The 18,447-nt window shown below is 41.5% G+C and overlaps 1 long non-coding RNA gene across 1 annotated transcript; it reads left to right on the plus strand.

Moving 5' to 3' along the window:
- The first annotated feature begins 8,832 nt into the window (after nt 1-8,832).
- LOC118556768 lies at nt 8,833-17,297 on the plus strand. Its single transcript, XR_004927350.1, has 4 exons — nt 8,833-8,994; nt 16,168-16,306; nt 16,665-16,737; nt 16,855-17,297. It is a non-coding gene; the product is annotated as an uncharacterized LOC118556768 (long non-coding RNA).
- The last annotated feature ends 1,150 nt before the right edge of the window (nt 17,298-18,447 follow it).

The raw sequence follows: 18,447 nt of genomic DNA on the forward strand, positions 1-18,447 counted from the left end.
GCTTTATTTGAACATGAATTTTACCCTCCTTTCCTTCTGCCCAGCAAATTTCTCAATTATATTCTTGTTAAAGTCAGTCATCTCTGTGACTAGTCTTTTCTCCATTGACAACATGGCCAATGCATTCAGCCTGTCCTGAGTCATTGAGTTTCTCAGAAAAGTCTTTTCAGAGTTGAAAAGCACCTTTCAGCTATTGCTGTGGTCATGGGTGTGGTGATGAGGATCTTCAAAAGCGTGACAGTTTCTGAAAAGACTTCTTCTAGATTGTTTTCCTGATTTTAATAACATTTGCTGCCATTTTTTAAGGCTGTGTTATGAAATGTGTTACAGCATTTTTGTGGGACAAGATTATACAAAATTCAGTAACCAAATGTTTTATTCCCCATTACCCATAAACTTCAGTACAACTTAAATAATAAAATATCTTGCTGACAAACATTATATCAACATACCTACACAGCATAGACACAACTAAAGGTATTTCTAACTACAACACACATCTTCCTAATATATTAAATAACATTACCATAAACCAGTGTAACAGTGATTTTCCACAACAACTCACCTCTGCAGCAATCCTTTCATGGTCTTCTACACTGAGTGTCCGACACCTCTTCACTGGCTGACTACTACCTACACTGCTTTATCCAACCATGGAGTGGAGAGATCACTTGCCTGCTGCTGAATTTGTAAATTAAGAAGATCCGGTCCAAGCTCCTTTATCCTGTTTTTTTCTTCAAGTGAACGCTTTGTAAAAGCATTGTTTTGTAAAGACAAAACAGAATTTTCTCTCATTTTGAAACTACTCCACTTTGCAAACGTAAACGTGAATCGACCTAACGAACTGCAGCTGCGCTAATGAGTTGAATCGGGGATTGTCCAATCACACAATGTTTTTAAAAAAATTAGCCAGTACTGACACTCTACCAGTAATGACACAACAGAATGGGTGTGTCCGGGACGCAGAGCGGTGCGCCCCTATGAAAAAACCTAGATAACCAATTAAAAGTCAGCCTCAGATCACGTGCTTGCCCAAGTTTCTGCGCCTACATTCACTCCCATTAGACCGGCGCCCTGCACATAGGAAAGGAAGAAGTGTGCACAATGTGAGCAATTAAATAGAATTATGTATTTACTATTTTAATAAATTCTAACATGTCTATTGAACACACAGTATGAATAAATACATTTCTAAGTACTTTGCAGTTCAGAAATCATTTATTATCTAAACGATTTAAAGGGGGCGGCGCCCGAGCGCCCCCTACTGGCCAGCCGCCACTGCTTCATTGTCTGGTGGGATAAAAATGAGATGGAGTTGACTCCACCGGCTCTTCCAGGGTCCGGTTAGCCCCGCCCCCAAACAAGCCCCGCCCCCAAATTAGCATAATCTCACTCCTAACTTTTGATAAAAGTTGAGAGGTCTGCTGTTTTACAAATTTAGGCTGAGATCCTATCACTTGTTTTTTAGCCCTAAAGTAATTTAAAATTACTGAGATCTCATTGCTTATAATAATAATGATTCATCACAAACCAGTCCAGTTGAAAGAAGTTTAGATATACAAGATTTTTGATTTAAATAGATGAGGGAAAACTGTGCTTTGAACAAACTGTATGGAACTAAATATGGTTGCTTTTCTAGGGTTTTCTATTCATTTATTTTATTTCTTTTTACTTGGGATTTGAATGCAACTAATGAGAAATTTTGAGAAGCGTCAAAATATCAGAAGGCCACGTTACATGCATCATCAGTTACGAAATCATCTGATGTTATTAGTTATGCTGAGCTGAGGCGATCCTCAGAGGGACAGTATAACCTGAGAAGGACAATAGATATGATAAACAAATCTGACCATGATGTAAACATCTGAATGTTTATGGCTAGGCTGGGTCTGTGTGTTCTGGCCTGGGGCACAAAAACTATGTCAGAGGGGAAAAAATAAAATAAAGCCAGCTTCTGAAGGGTTAAATTCTAATTCTAATCTTGGTTTGTTTTGGGTAGCCTTCTCAATGTGCTGAATTATGGGGAATACTCTTATCATTTATAGAGAAACACTAGAAGCTCAAAAACTAAAAGGGAACAATCATTGCTTTAGTTTCACCCTTGACCAATTAAGATTGAAAAGGTATATATGAATAAAAGTATTACTAACAGCAAATACACATGGTCAAAGGACCAGAAGGATATCAAAAAGGTTTGTAATAAGTCAAAAACCTATGTCATATTGGAAAAGACATAATTGTGCTCCTTGGAAAACAATTTTGTTTTAGTTTTGTTTGGTTAATTTCTTTCGGGTTTTTTTTCTTTCTTTTGGAGGTGTTTTGAACAAAGTTTCAAAGGAAAGGGGAAGAATAGAAACCTTCCCAGGATCAGAAAAAAAGGGAAAAACATCACGTTAAAGGGACGCTAAGGGGACCAGGGTTTTAACTGCATGCTATTAACACTCTGTTTTTCTCTGAGTTATTGCTTTCAGATTAAAGGAGACGCCACCTTTCTGCCAACAGAAGACTCTGAAAAGACAGTGATAGCAGTGCGGTAAGGAGTTATAATCAGATTTGGACACTAAATTATACTTAGTTTTAACCAAGTTATGCCAGATCTTCCAGCAGGAAAGGTGGTGTCTTAAAGATGTTTGTTGCTTTCTGCTATTAACAGCTCTATCTTTCTGCTTCTTTTTCTTTGCAAATAAACCTGGTCAATATGATAGGATTGTGCTAACATAGAGATTTAGTCTCATTTTAGACATTCTCAGATGCGAGAGAATGCAGAAACAGTGCCGCAGTGCCATGGGGGCTGATCCTTGGGACAAGGACTAAAGGTGATGTCATTGACTTCAGCCTGATCCAGTTTTGAGTTTTATTTTGTCAGAGACAAAGTTTGATTTATTTTTTATCCTTTTGTTTCTTTTATGTTTGTGATGTTAGAGGGAACACTGTAGTTAAAATGTTTGTGACTGTTTTGCTGTAATTTCTTTTCAACCTATGGAGCGTTTTCTTTGGCAAAAAATGCTGGCAGAATTCATTCTGTTTGCAGGCATGAGGACTGGAGGATGGACTCTTGATGAGAAGGAGAATGTTGGGCTGCTGAGTTTAGACATTGGACTGAAAATGGACATTGAAGGACTATGACTGAGGCATCGGACAACCTTCGACAAAAAACAGATGAGTTCTGCAGACACGACTTCATGCATTTCACTTCAGATTTTCTTGTACACAATTAAAACAAAACACACATTACGAAACACATTAGGATTATGTAAAGGTGGAAAACTTTTAAAGAAGTAACTTGATGGAATCATAGAGCAACTTAATAAATTAAGTGGGTATTATATCAACAGTTAAATAAAAAAATGAATTAATTAGTTTTCACTATATAAGTAGAGTAATGTGAACTTTTAAATAGCATTTCATTTAATGAACATCTTAGTGTAAGCTGATTTCTGCTACTCTGGCAGGCATCAATAAAACGCAAAGAAAGATTCCTGGCTAAAATGGGTAATGTTGCAATAAAATTAGCATAATGACACATCCTACTAACTAACATGGGTAAATTTAGGATTAAAGCATCAGGGTACAATGGTTACAATATTTATGGAGATTTAATATCTTTCAACTAGAACACAAATAACTCAAAAGTCTTTTTAACCAGTTAACCCGTTAACCTGAGGGCTTTTAGATCAGGATAATTTAATGGTTATCGTCTTACATGCAGTAAATATTAGTAAGATTAATTTAATTAGATTAAAATATGGGGACATTTTGGATCTGGTCAGGATGGTTGGGGGGCTGTGATGAAAAAGGGTAACAGCTTGAAGATGTATCAGTGAATGAAGGTTTTCTCTGAGGAACATCAAAGCAGCAAATACATCCCACATTGGAACTCCTGTTGTGTAAAGAACATCTTGAACGGGACATAAGGTGAGATCCTTACAACGAGAGACGTTCCACACAGGGGGGTGTGGAGACCCCTGGGGCATGGCACCCAGGACGAGCTGCTGTGGACTTGACACAGCTGGTGGAACCAGAGGGACGACAAGGTGGTCCCACATGTCATCTGACACCTTACACTGACTGTAAAGGGTTCTGGGTTTTCAGGGTTGCTGAAAACAGAAAGCTTCGGAGAACCTCAACCCTTCCTGACCAGGCACTCAGAATACATAGATCATAGATCAGATTGCAGAGGCCTAGACAAATAGGAACGCAGAGACGCGTTCATCCAATAACTTCTTAATCAAAGTCCTTAATCCTCAGTTAAATAATGACAAATAATCACATGTGTGGTTTACTTTATTTTAGGATTAATTTGGGAACTAATTCTGATTTGCTTAAGTAGCTTTGGTTGTTCAACAATGTTAGAACATTTTCAAAAAACTCCTGTTCTCTCCTGCTCTCTGCTTTGTTTTGTGTTGTAGAACCTTGGCATCTTTGAACAGTAACAGCATGGTATAAATATTTTGTCTTTTCTGTGCAGAACAGCACCTCACTTAAAAAAAAAGAAGTAGAGAGAGAGGGAAAAGCTTTCACATGGAAAGGCTTTCTTTTTCTCAGTTGGGTTTTCAAAAAGAAATGGGAAATGTCATGAAACGAATATGTTGATGAAATTATGTTGCAGAGAACTTCAACTGTCAGACAACAACAGTTAAGACACACATTGAAAGCAGTCTGTTAAGAATTATTATGAATTTACTGCATATACATTTGAACTTAAAGATTACTCTTTTAATTAATAATTAAATTGCAGAATTCTGAGAGCTAAATAATTGTGCACAGAAATATCTTGAATGTGAAAGTGCTTGGAGGATGTTTTAATAAATGACACATGAAAGGGGTTTTGATAAGAACACTAATTAAACCTTGTTTCTGTTCTCTAGTGGGAACAAGGACTCGTGTCTGCAGACCATCTTCACAAAGTGTTTTATTAGGGAGAAATGCAAAATAAAATGCTCAGTGCCCATCCAGAACTTAACGCTTATTACCATCCAGCTCAATCGTCCAGCCTGCGAGGGGGAAACAAGAAGAGGACTGGGGATGAAGAAGCCACAGAACTCTGATTCTTTATTCTTCAACGGGAGGAGTTGCCTGAAGAGACCCTAAGCGCGATTAGATTATTTTCTGCCTTGTGCCTGAATGGCCTGAAGGCTTCCTTAACTTTGCGTTCTTGACGTTTAGAACTCTTCTCATATTGTGTTGCTGTTTGTTTAACTGCTCTGTTCCACTGACTCACATGTTTGATTTTTTTGTGTTATGAGATCTACACTTTAATATTACATCATGTTGATTAATATGGTTTTATGGTAAAAAATGGAAACTGTGGTTTATGCACCTTTTCGATTTGATATAGGAAGAACCAGGATCGGATTGGCTCTAAAGATCCTTTAATATTAGCTGGTAATGATAAGACTTAGATTCAATACAGGGGTTTCAGGCTCAGATTGGCCGAGAGCAGATCTCCCTGGGAGGGGGGCTTTCCAGTTTTTACTACCCCCTGGGGGCGTAGCTTTTTCTGGTATTCCCCTGCCCGCACTGAACCTCTCCTGCCTTTGCTCCTGGTGTTGTAAGTTTGGAGTGGTGGATTATTGTCCATCGTAGGGGTGAGTGGAGAAAGGAGTAGGAGGGTATTCAGGGTGGGTGAAGAGTAGACAGATTCGACCTTGGTTAATGAACAGGGTTTAGCTTACCATAGTCTACTGTAATTTTAAAATAATGTGCGCATAGGTACCTAAAACAGGCCTTACCTAATTAGATGAATCCTAAATTGTGGACAAAAGCTAAATCTTTGATCTTGTGTGTTAAAGCTCTATGAAGCATTCATGTTGATCTGTATTAAAAGTTCCAGCACTACCCGGTTCCAACACGGGAACCCTTTGGGTCCCACTTTACGAGTTTACAGAAATGGTTCCTCTGTGCTTTGTTCACATTTTCAAGTGATGGGTCATCTTGTTTTGTCTTGATGCTGACCACGCCATCATCAAAAAAAAAAAGAAAAAAAAAAGAGAGGAATGTTATAAGAATTATTATTCTGAAGTCACTATGGCCTCACACCACTCGGACAGAGGAGGCCTGGAGACCTGATGTCTGTGTATAAGATCCACTGTTTTCTTGATTGCAAGGCCAAATGCTGCAGCTGCTGAGGGATACTGATTGTTTACGATAGACTGTCTTTGTTTTGTCTCATGGGAAGGCCACGGTGCAGTATTAGGGGAAGCCCGAAAAGCGAGGCAGGCAGAGACAGGGCAGACAGAGACTGCAGTGGAACCGTGGGGTGCGATTACTTTCCATCTATGTGAATCTCTGCTCTGTTTCTCAATAAAAGTGCTGGAACGTTATACCACCGTCTCGTCATTTAGTAAAGATGGGAACTCAGTTACTATTGTTTAGAATTCCACCCAAAACTCCCAAAACTGTATCCTGTTACAGGATAAAGTTTAAGTTATGTTTTTTACCCTCTCACCTTTCCTTTTTTTGTGGCCTCTATCTTTCCACAGAGTAATGGCAGCACCCTGTGGGCACCGTGTAAGGTGGTTGACCTTGGCAGCATGGCCACAGTAAATCGTCTCCCCCTGAAATGTTTGTGATTGTTCATGTTATGGCGATTGTACTGAAACAGCAATTTCCCCCTGGGATTATTAAAGTATGTCTGATTCTGATACATTAGGTTTGTTTCACCATTCATTCATGGATGTTAATTAGATGTTGCTGGCTCTCTACTTTAGTTTTCAGCCCTCGTGTTTTGCTGACTCTGACTTTGTTTCTTTTCTAACACCATGTAGTCTGTAAAAAGCAAATCATGTTACGTAACATTTTTCCTCTGCTGTGTTTGGTCTGAGAATTTACTAAAAGCTGGTTGGAAATGAAGAAATCCAACTTCAACTGATTCAAGAAATGCATAAATGAGAGTAAAACACATATGATCATAAGATTTCATTTAATCAGGCAATTTCTATCCTACAAATTTCCATGTGCATGAATAAAGAAACAAGAAAAAACAGAAATATAAGAGGCACAGTGCCACAGTTGGTAGACCTTTTGTGTACATCAAGAAGGTCCTGGGTTTGAATCCCGGCCTGGGGATTTTCTCTGTGGAGCTTGCCTGTTCTCCCTGTGCATGTGTGCGTTCTCTCTGGGTACCCCAGCTTCCCCCCACAGTCCAAGAACGTGGCTGTTAGGTCAATCTGTCTCTCTAAGTTACCCTTAGGTACAGAGGTGGTAGTAACTAGTTACATTTACTCAGTTATATTTATTTCAGTAACTTCATGAACAAAATTTACTTTTAGGAGTAGATTAGTTACTGCACTGTACTTATTACTTTTAGCTGAGTCATATTATAGCTCAAGTATCATTACTCTTTAGACGCTGATCATGAATGCTCATTTTAAAACTGAAAACATTCTGTGGGTTCAGCAACACTAATCTAAAACAATCTAACCAATGGAACATTTATAAATATTGCATGTTTGTTTTAAACCTACAGCTTCATGTTGCACAACACTGTGGTTTTCTAGTATGCCAACTTGCTTGAAACTCTGTTTCCTGTTACTTATTTCATGCTCTCTAATTTAAGAGCCTTAAAAGTTTAATAAAGCCACATTTATATACAGGTTAATAAGTGCTAGTGTTCTACAGCAGAGATACTAGTCTGTTACAGAGTGAATCCCAAATATGTGGACGATTTTCTCCATTCAGAATGTTTGACTTTGCCCATCATGATAGCAGTAAAACAATAACTGAAAACTGTTCATAGCAGCAATAGCAAAGAAAAAAGGCTATTTGTACGCAAGACTTCAAAGTCACACTTTGGGGCTTTGGCCCTGATAAGATCACTGATCAGATTTCCCCCTAACACTTTGCCACCATTAAAGCATCCATCCATTAATCCATCCCTACATCCATCCATCCATCCATCCATCCATCCATCCATCCATCCATCCATCCGTCCATCCATCCATCCATCCAAATAATATTTCTAAGAATATAAATTGGTTTAGTGTTGCTTTTACAAGGTATGCCACAGTTTTCTGTTCTACAATGTCTTTCATTTGATATTTGAATACAATGGTTTTGAATTTTCATTACTGCACTGTTTATATGAGAGAACATGTGCAGCGTTGCAGTAAAACAACCTCACACCAGCTGTGCTGCATGGGGGGGGGGGGGTCATGTTTGGGCAGTTTTTGCAGCTGCAAGTCCTGCCCACCTCAAAGTAGATCCGCTGCTTCTCCGCATCGAAAGGAGCCAGTTGAGATGGTTTGGTCATCTGATCAGGACGCCCCTGGCTGCTTCCATTTCAGGGGTTTTCAGGAGAGTCCGACTGGGAGGAGATCCCAGGGCAGACTCCAAACTCGCTGAACGGACTATCTGTCCCGCCTGGCAAGGGAATGCCATGGGGCCTGCCAGAATAAGCTAAAGAACGTGGCTGAGGAGATGGATGTCTTGGTTGAGGTGAGGGCTGGCTCTTTGGGGTGAACTGTATAGTGAGCTACCTCCGTAGAAAAATTTGAAAAATCTGTCATTGCAACCTGTTTTGTATAAGAGTGCATTTTTATTGCAGCTGCTCATTTCACACTATCTCCAACATCTCAAGTTTCGTTCCAATGTTCAGAATACTTTGTTTTATCTGACAACCTTCCATCTTTTCTGCAACGTTATCTCAGTTCAACAGTTATCAACAGTTGCAGCGTTGAACATTGCAAAAAGGCATTAAGAGCTGGTTCAGCCAGCATCAGACTGTGATGTGTGAGGAAGCGGTTTTCATGTCTTTAATCTTGTGATCCTTTTTTGTGTATCTTGTCATTATCTCAGAAAAAAAGTCACCAGTTCCTGTTCATCTCACATGTTCACCTATTTAAGACCCTTCGGTGATTGAAGGACCAACATTGACAGCTGAGATCCAGTCGGCTTTACAGAACACAGCAGATCCAACAAGGCTGACTTTCACCATGAAGGGCAAAATGTCTCTGCCTGTTCTCACAGTCTGGATCCTCGTCGCTGTAGCTGCTGGTAAAGTACTGTTTATTTTTAATATTTTAGGTCAAGTTACACTTTTTGGGTCATTTTTTATCCAGAGAGTCAAGATCTTTGAATGCCAATGAGTCGGCTTCAAAAAGATTTTTAATAAAACCAGAGAACTGTTCAATTAACATATCGAGTTGGTTTCTAGATGTCTAATTGCATCTCTGTAATTAATTAATGTGTTTCACTGAGTGAATTGGGTTACTGAAATAAATTACCTTCCAATGATATTCTAATGTATTGAATAGGTCTGTATATAGTTTTACTTAAAAAAAATAAAGGACTGAATATGGAGAGTGTCTGTAAGACTGTCCTCCAGTTACGTCCTCTGGTTTCTATTTTAAACAGACTGGCTCATTGCATCTTACAAACAAACAATCTATTAAATCGGAAGAATTTGATTAAATATGCAGACTCTGTTGTAGTATTTTACATTATAAAAGGACTGGCTCCTCATCCATTACAATAATTTATTAAGAAAACAGAAAATCAAAGCAGACTAACTAGTGCAAGCCTGAGGTGTGACTGCCAAGTCCCTTTTAGAAGAAATTACTTTGGACAGGCGGGTTTCTCCAAACATGGAATTCACAATTCCTGCTGGTTTTATATGTGATCAGACAACTTTTAACCTATTTACAAAACATTTAAACATTTGGTTATTGAACAAAGGTCAATTTGATTTTAACTTTGTATACATTCTTGTATGTATGCATGTGTATGTGCCGTACATATACACACAAATATATATATATATATATATATATATATATATATATATATATATATATATATATATATATATATATATATATATATATATCCCTGCACTGCAAAGAGGGAAATATAAGTTAAGTACATTAAGTATTTTCTTGAAATGAGTGTTTGTCCTTAATTTTCAGCAGGTAAATAAGATTATCTGCCAATGCAATGAATAATTTGACCCCCAAAATAAGACAATTAGATATATTCATTTGAAATAAGATGATGGAGAGGAGGTTTTCCTTTTTTAAGTGCAAAAATTTTATTCCGTTGTCAGATAATCATATTTACCTGCTCAAATCCAGGACAAAAACATTAATTTCAAGAGGATATTGCCTATTTTTGACTTCCCTTTTTGCATTGTGCAAAAAGAACGAAGAAAACTTGATTACGATTATATGCACTGGCATCACTATGTGGATATTCTATATAATAAATTATTGTGCTTATTTTATTTTTATTTTTTTAATAACAAACAAACAATGTAATCTTTTTTTTCTTATACAGTCTGAGGAAATGTATTTAACCATTAAATCTTAGTGTTGTTGTCTTTTGCATTGTATTGTTTTGTTTTTTAGGGTGGATCAGCATCCTGAGGGAATGGAGATGGAAATTAGCACTGGCTATATTCTCATATATTTACCTAGTGTTCATTAATATGCATTCTCCCTTTGTAGATTACAAAAAGGGAACTGAAAGTAACTGAAATTTTCTTGAAATGAGTGTATTTGTCCTGGATTTGAGCAGGAAAGTTTAAAGGATCTGCTAATGCCAATATTGAGATTTTATTTTTATAACTAATTTATTAGACTGATCTTAATATAAAAATTGACTGGTATCACAATGTAGATATTCTATATAGTGAATAATACTATTTTTTTGTTTTGTTTTTTAATTAACTATGGATAGTAATGCTTTTTTTATTTACACTGAGTTAATGGTGTATTTAATAATTTTTTGATCTTTCTTGATTGTTCTAGACTAGAGACTAGAGAAGGAAATTACTACTGGCTATAATCTTGCATATTTACATTGTGTTTATTAAAATGCATTGTTCCTTTATAAATAAATGAGTACAAATCCAAATGGAATAATATGTTTGCACTTAAAATAGGAGCAACGCATCACCATAATCTTATTTAAACTGCAGTCTGTCTAATTATTTTTTTTTGTAGGGGTTAACATATTTATTCCATTGCCAGATAATCTTATTTACCTTCTCAAATCAAGGACAAATAAACTTATTACAAGAATATTTTACTTACGTTTAGTTCCCTTTTTGCAGTTTAAATAAATAAATACAAAAGACAAATCTATCGAGCCCTCTCTGGTCTACAAGTTGGTTTCTTTACTGGGTGCTGAACTGTTTTTGTTAGGTACTGGAAAGAGACTGACTATTAAATATGTGTGAGTTTTCAGTTAATCTTTTATTATAAGTGTCAGGGTTTTGTTTACCGACGAACTCAGGAAGCGCACACAGGACTAAAGTGTAAGAGTTTTATTTAAATGAAGTATGCTGGATGATGAAGACCGGAGGTACAGGACTGCAGGAGGTCAGGGATGTAGGTGTTGGCAGGAGCTGACGGCCCGGAGAGAGAGAGTCCACACTCGCTAGGTGCTGCTCGGCTAGCAGGCCCCATGGCAACACCAGGACTCCGGGCGGCTAGTCAGGTTAGCAGTTATCCGGAGACACCAGGGCACAGAGCAGGACTTCACCAGAGCAGCTTGACAGGTTAGCAGTTCTCAGGAGACACCAGGATACAGAGCAGAGCTTCACCAGAGCAGCTTGACAGGTTAGCAGTTATCAGGAGACACCAGGGCACAGAGCAGAGTTTCTCCTGGGCGGCTAGTCAGGTTAGCAGTTCTCTGGAAACACCAGGACACAGAGCAGAACTTCTCCAGGAACAAACAGAGAGTAAACAGTCCTTAGAGTGACTGGCAGGACTAACCTTAACAAGAGAGCGAAACAAATCTTCCAAGGCAAAACGAGGACTGGCATGGAGAGGTGGGTGACTGAAGACGGACCGGCACAAGAGTGAGACAGAGGGAGGCTTAAATGGGGAGACTAGCAGGTGAAATGCATCTGACTGAATGATTACCAACAGGTGTCACTGACTGCAAAGGGAGTGAAGGGAAAGCTAAAATGAGGGGAAGGGAGGAGGTAAGACTAACATAAATAAAGGTCAAATCATAACTACAATCTAAAAGAGTTGAAAACTGAAATATAATATTAAACAGAAAGCTAACTCAAAACTCTACCATGACATTACCCCCCCCCCCCCCAAAGGCCGGTCTCCGGACGACCTAACAAACTAAACAATGACCAACCCGGGTGGGTGGAGGGAGGTAGGATGGCGGGCAAGAATCATAATCAAAACTAAACTACCCAGGGTGGGTGGAGGGAGGTACGGATGGCGGGCCAAAATCAAACAGAAAACTACCCAATCAGGGCGGACCAAAACAAAGAGGAAAAACGAAAGCAGACTAAAGGGGTTTCTAACAACTCCTGGTAGGGAAAACAAAGCTTCAAACAGACGCTGGCAGGCAAACGAGGGCGAAAAACGGATAAACAGGCGTACATTGCCAGAGGACAAAACATGCAACCAATGTCACAGGGCAAAACAGGCGAGACAGGCATACTAATGCCAGTGAGCAGAACAAGCAAAACGCGAAAGGGCAAAACAGGTAAGACAGGCGACCAACACCAAAGGAAAGGGAACAGGCGTACGGAAACGGCAAAGGGAAGGAACGAGCGCACGACAGCGTCAAAGGGAAGGAACGAGCGCAGGACAGCGCCAAAGGGAAGGAACGGGCGCACAACAGCGCCAAAGGGGAAGGAACGGGCGCACGACAGCGCCAAAGGGAAGGAACGGGCGCACGACAGCGCCAAAGGGGAAGGACGAGCGCACGACAGCGCCAAAGGGGAAGGAACGGGTGCACGACAGCACCAAAGGGAAGGAACGGGCGCACCACAGCGCCAAAGGGCAAGAACAGGCGTACGGCAACGCCAGAGGGAAGAACAAGCATACTGAAAACACCAGGGCTCAACAATACATGCTGGAGCACGACTGGCGTACAGCAACGCCAGGGGAAACCCGCCGGGGCGTGAGGGAAACGCCGGGGCTTGGGGAAGAGAACGCCGGGGTGTGAGGGAAACGCCGGGGCACAAGGGAAGCAGGAACATCTAAAATGCCAGGGAACAAGAACAGAGGGCGTCTAAACCCCAGGGAACTAGAACAGAGGGGGTCTAAACACGCCGGGAACCATGTAATCCAAATACCAAGGCTTAAAAACACGCCGGGGAACCAAGAAGTCAAAACACCAGGAGACAGAGGGCATCCTAGCACACCAGGAACCATGAAATCTAAATATCAAAGACTAAGGGCGTCCTAATACGCCGGGGAACCAAGAGATCTAACATCAAGAGATGGAGGGTGTTCTAACACGCCAGAGAACCAAGAGATCTAACATCAAGAGATGGAGGGCGTTCTAACACGCCAAAGAACCGAGAAAATCAAATACGAAGGGCGTTCTAACACGCCGGGGAACAAAAGAACTCGGAAGTCCAAACAAAAACTAAGGGAGCACGAACCAGACAAAATAAAGGAGCGTAAGGCTCAAAACCAGGGATAAGAAGCCTAAGGAGCGCTGGGACCTAAAGAGCGCTATACAAAATAAGGATCTAACCAAGAAATAGAAAACAAAGGCATGCACTAAACTATAAAGCAAAACCAGAAAACTAGGGTAGGGGGAAACACAAAAGAAAAACCGAAACAAAACCTAGAAAATAAAACTAAACTAGGAAAGTAACAAAACACTAAAGAAAAACTATAAAACTTATATGATACCTGAAAATTAAAACAAAACAGAGAAACTAGGGCCCGAACTGGTAAACTAATGTAAAAACTAGATAGCTAAAGTAACACAAAACTGAAGCTGAAAGACTAAGGTAAAAAACAATACTAAAGCAACCCCAGAAACTAAAGGCAGATCTAGAATATTAAACAGTGCTGAGAAAAACAAAAACAAAATAGAAACTAAAGAACTCTAAGACAAACAAGGAACCCTCCGAAACAACTCTCATACTGAAAAATTCTAAATATTTCAGAACTAAGGCCGAGCTTTAACAAAATAAAACAGAAAGCACTGGCCTTAAGGGCGCACGCAAAGACGGCTGCTAAGCCAAAAAAGGTCCTCGTGGAGGTCTTCCTGGTCGAGGCAGGCGGCGGAGCAGCATTGCCCGACTAAAACTTCGAGGGGGGCGGCCCCGACGAGGCAGAACCCAGTGGTCCCGATGCCGCGGTCGGCAGATCCGGCCGGGCAGGAAAGTCCCAGGCGAACGACGTGGAGGGTGACCACGACGAGGCAGAGTCAAACAGCTCGGGGACAGCAATCGGCAGGCCCGGGCGAGTAGGCGGGTCTGGATCGAGCGTCATGGAGGACGACCCCGACGAGACAAAGTCAGGAAGCGCGGAGACTGCTGTCCGCGGCTCCGGCCGAGTTCAGAAGTCTTGCGCGGGCACCACAATCGGCGGCCCCGGCCAATTAGAACTAGAGACGAGCGTCGCAAACGGCGACCCCGACCAGAAAAACAAGAAGCGGAAGTAACATGACCAGAAGTAATGGATTGAGCCGAAGCAACTGCCTCAGTGGCCTCAGACTGAGACAGAGCATCTCCCTCGGAGGCCTCGGGCTGAGGCAGAGCGGCTCCCTCGGAGGCCTCGGGCTGAGACAGAGCGGCTCCCTCGGAGGCCTCGGGCTGAGACAGAGCGGCTCCCTCGGAGGCCTCGGGCTGAGACAGAGCGGCTTCCTCGGAGGCCTCGGGCTCATCCTTTTCCTCGTCGGCCGGCGGGTCCCTTTCCTCATCGGCCGGCGGATCTATTTTCTTGGCGGCCAGCAGAGCGGAGCTTTCGGCGACCGGCAGAGCGGAGTTTTCGGCGGCCGGCAGAGCGGAGCTTTCGAGCGAAAGCGGAACCATCTCCTCGGCTACCTTGGGCGCTGCCGGGCTACAGGCTTAAGAGGGCGCCGCAGGGCTACAGGCTTCAGAGGGCGGGTCCTCCTGGACCCCCTCTCGGGATTTGAGCAGAAGCGGGTCCTTGGAATCCTTAACGCGCCAGAGTGACCGGCTTCTTTGCCGGGAGGAGCCAGATGGGGAAACAGAGGCTGTCTGAGGGATAGCAGCAGGCCCACAGGGAAAAAGGTCGTCTCGGTCACCATAGTAGAAACTCCACAGCTGGTCCTCCTCGACGTGTGGGGCTCTGATAGATGGAATGATGAGCTTCACTCGAGGGGCCAGCTGAGAGTCATGGAGGTGGTGACCGAGACGACGTGAGGCTAAGCGGCTTCTCCTCCCGTGCTCCGGAGTAGCCGTGACAACGCCCACGTGAACCATCTAGGTAGTGGAGTCTGCCTTGATTGGTGGCGCAGCGTTCCGGCCTGAAGCCATCTTGGCATACCTGTCCTTCATCTGACGTTCACACTCCATCACATAGGCGATGATCTCCGGGTCGTCAACTCCAGCAGGTAAGCCCCACATGGCGCCTGAGTACACCTTTTGGCCGGTCCGTGCTGTCAGGGTTTTGTTTACCGACGAACTCAGAAAGCGCACACAGGACTAAAGTTTAAGAGTTTTATTTAAATGAAGTATGCTGGATGATGAAGACCGGAGGTACAGGACTGCAGAAGGTCAGGGATGTAGGTGTTGGCAGGAGCTGACGGCCCGGAGAGAGAGAGTCCACACTCACTAGGTGCTGCTCGGCTAGCAGGCCCCATGGCAACACCAGGACTCCGGGCGGCTAGTCAGGTTAGCAGTTATCCAGAGACACCAGGGCACAGAGCAGGACTTCACCAGAGCAGCTTGACAGGTTAACAGTTATCAGGAGACACCAGGGCACAGAGCAGAGTTTCTCCTGGGCGGCTAGTCAGGTTAGCAGTTCTCTGGAAACACCAGGACACAGAGCAGAACTTCTCCAGGAACAAACAGAGAGTAAACAGTCCTTAGAGTGACTGGCAGGACTAACCTTAACAAGAGAGCGAAACAAATCTTCCAAGGCAAAACGAGGACTGGCATGGAGAGGTGGGTGACTGAAGACGGACCGGCACAAGAGTGAGACAGAGGGAGGCTTAAATGGGGAGACTAGCAGGTGAAATGCATCTAACTGAATGATTACCAACAGGTGTCACTGACTGCAAAGGGAGTGAAGGGAAAGCTAAAGTGAGGGGAAGGGAGGAGGTAAGACTAACAGAAATAAAGGTCAAATCATAACTACAATCTAAAAGAGTTGAAAACTGAAATATAATATTAAACAGAAAGCTAAGTCAAAACTCTACCATGACAATAAGAAAAAAGAAATTTAACTTGGTGAAAATAATTTCCTTCTTGTTTTGTTCTCTGTGTTTCAGTCAATTTGTTCCAAGGTGCCGAAGGCCAATGTCATGTTTGCCCACCTTGCTGTACCCAAGGGTCAATCAAGGTCAACGGGACAATCATAAAATGTTACGAACAAAAACCAGGAGAAGCCTGTCACAAACACTTCTATATGTAAGGACAGCAGATAGAACACCAGTTCATCCTTACACCTACTTTCCTTTCCTCTTTCAGCTATGAGCGCAGGTCTCAGTGTTTTGTAGATGTGATATGAGCGCCATCTGGAGGTAAAAAGTTAAAGGAGCTGTAACTGTGGTACCGAGAGAATAATGTTACTTATTGTGTTAACATTCAGAGAATGACAGAAGTTTTTCATGCACTACTCTGCATTTGGTTTTATTTCGGCATTTTAACAAAAACTAATGATTATGATAAAAACGTTTAATAAACAACATTTTGGTAACTTAAATGTTTCATTTGCTTGAAATAATAACCATACGATGGTCCACCTGTTGTCTTTCTCTCTTTGCAGGGTCGTTGTTGAAGGTAATAAACAACTTTGCATTGACCCAAAATCCCACTGGCTTAAAGACATGATAGAAAAGGTGAGCATCAACTATCATATCTCAACGGAGTCATCCATCCATCCATCCATTTTATTAAAAATTTTTTAATCATTTTTAATCATTTGCTTTTCTTTCCTTTTGCTTTTTTCATGACAGAAAACCGTAACGTGTGTTCCATCTGATGCATAGAACTCATAATGCTGCAGCAGAAACAAGACAAGAAAAAGCTTCAACTTCCCTTTCTTTACTAACCGCTTCAAGAAAAAAAAAAAAAAACTGCGCTTTGTAAAAATTAGCGATGCACCAATCAGTTGGTCAGGGGTCAAAGAGTGACCAGTTTCCTTTGAGCAGCTCTGACCTGTGATCAGAAAGTTAAACAGTAAATAAACAGATTATTTTTCCTGTATCTTAACTGTAGCCAAACTGAAAATACCAGAATTTATCGTTATGTGAACCATTGTTCACAGCAAGTTTGTTGATGTGCCTCGTTTTAAATGTAATTAAAAGTTTGATGAATGATCCTGGTTGGTGCATCTCTAAATAAAGTGTTTAATATGTTTGTAGGATTATAAGGTCCAACAGAATCTTCACCTTTAAGAAAATAAAATGCATTCATACAAACTGACTGGTTTTTCTCCACATTTTTGCTGTTAATGCTTGTGGGGTTAGAAATCATTGCCATATATTATGCACCCTCCACACATAAAGGCAGGGATTCAAACTCAAGACCACCTTCCTGCCAGACAACAGGCCCACTGCTTATTCATCCGACAGCGAAGAATTTCCTCTAACACCTTCATATCTCCCATAAAAATATAAAATTCAGCTGAAAGCTGTGGCTCAGGGAAAGTAGTCGTCTCGTGATCGGAAGGTTGTGGGTTTAATTTCAGCTCCTCCAGTCAAATGCTGATGTTACAAACTGTTGAATCTCCATCTTATTATTTTTTAATATCTCTTGAATGCTAAAATGAAAGAAAAATGTTAACCCTTGTTCATTGCTTCATTGTTTGTCTCGTGATATGCCTAAAAGAAAGTCCCCATGAGTTCCCGTGAGCAAGGCACTTAACCAGTCTGTGTGTCTGGGTTTGAATGTGAGTGAAATTTGGTGAGCGTCGCTCTGGTGTAAAGAGCTTTAAGGAGTTAGCATGACTAGAAAGGAGCTGGATACATTTAATCCATATAAACACATTTACAACATGACTTCAAACAGCTCCAAATTAAGATAGATATTTATTTTTGAAACTACAAAACATGAAACTTATGCTATTTGTGTCTGTAGAAACTTCTAATATCTGTCAAGTAATGCGATCAGGATAATAACTGATTAAGCCAAGCTGCCCCTACTGGAACTCCTCTGCTTGGGCTAGTAGAGACCAACCTGAAGGCTGATAGTTTGGCTCTTTCCATTGTTATGCCATAAGTACACCATGATGAATAATTGATATCAGATTGGATCCTGAACAGTAGGGAAGAGGTGACAAAAAGAATTCACTCCTGCTGCAACATGAGACCCTCAAGGCTTGGACAGCCCCTCCTTCTCTCACCAGGGGTCCTGCTGTGATAACCCCTTCCTCCCAGATCTCTTAAGCATTCTTCTGCAGACCTCTTCAGCTCTACAGCACCTGCACAGACCACCTCTCCAGGACAAAGGAGAAGGCCTGAACTATGAGGCCAAATGGCCTCCTCTGCTGGGACATCTGAGGGAAGGTGCCTGGACCAGCAATGCTTGATCCAGGGTCTGCTAATGTC

The sequence above is a fragment of the Fundulus heteroclitus genome, chromosome 21, assembly GCF_011125445.2.
Source record: "Fundulus heteroclitus isolate FHET01 chromosome 21, MU-UCD_Fhet_4.1, whole genome shotgun sequence".
NCBI lineage: Eukaryota > Metazoa > Chordata > Actinopteri > Cyprinodontiformes > Fundulidae > Fundulus > Fundulus heteroclitus.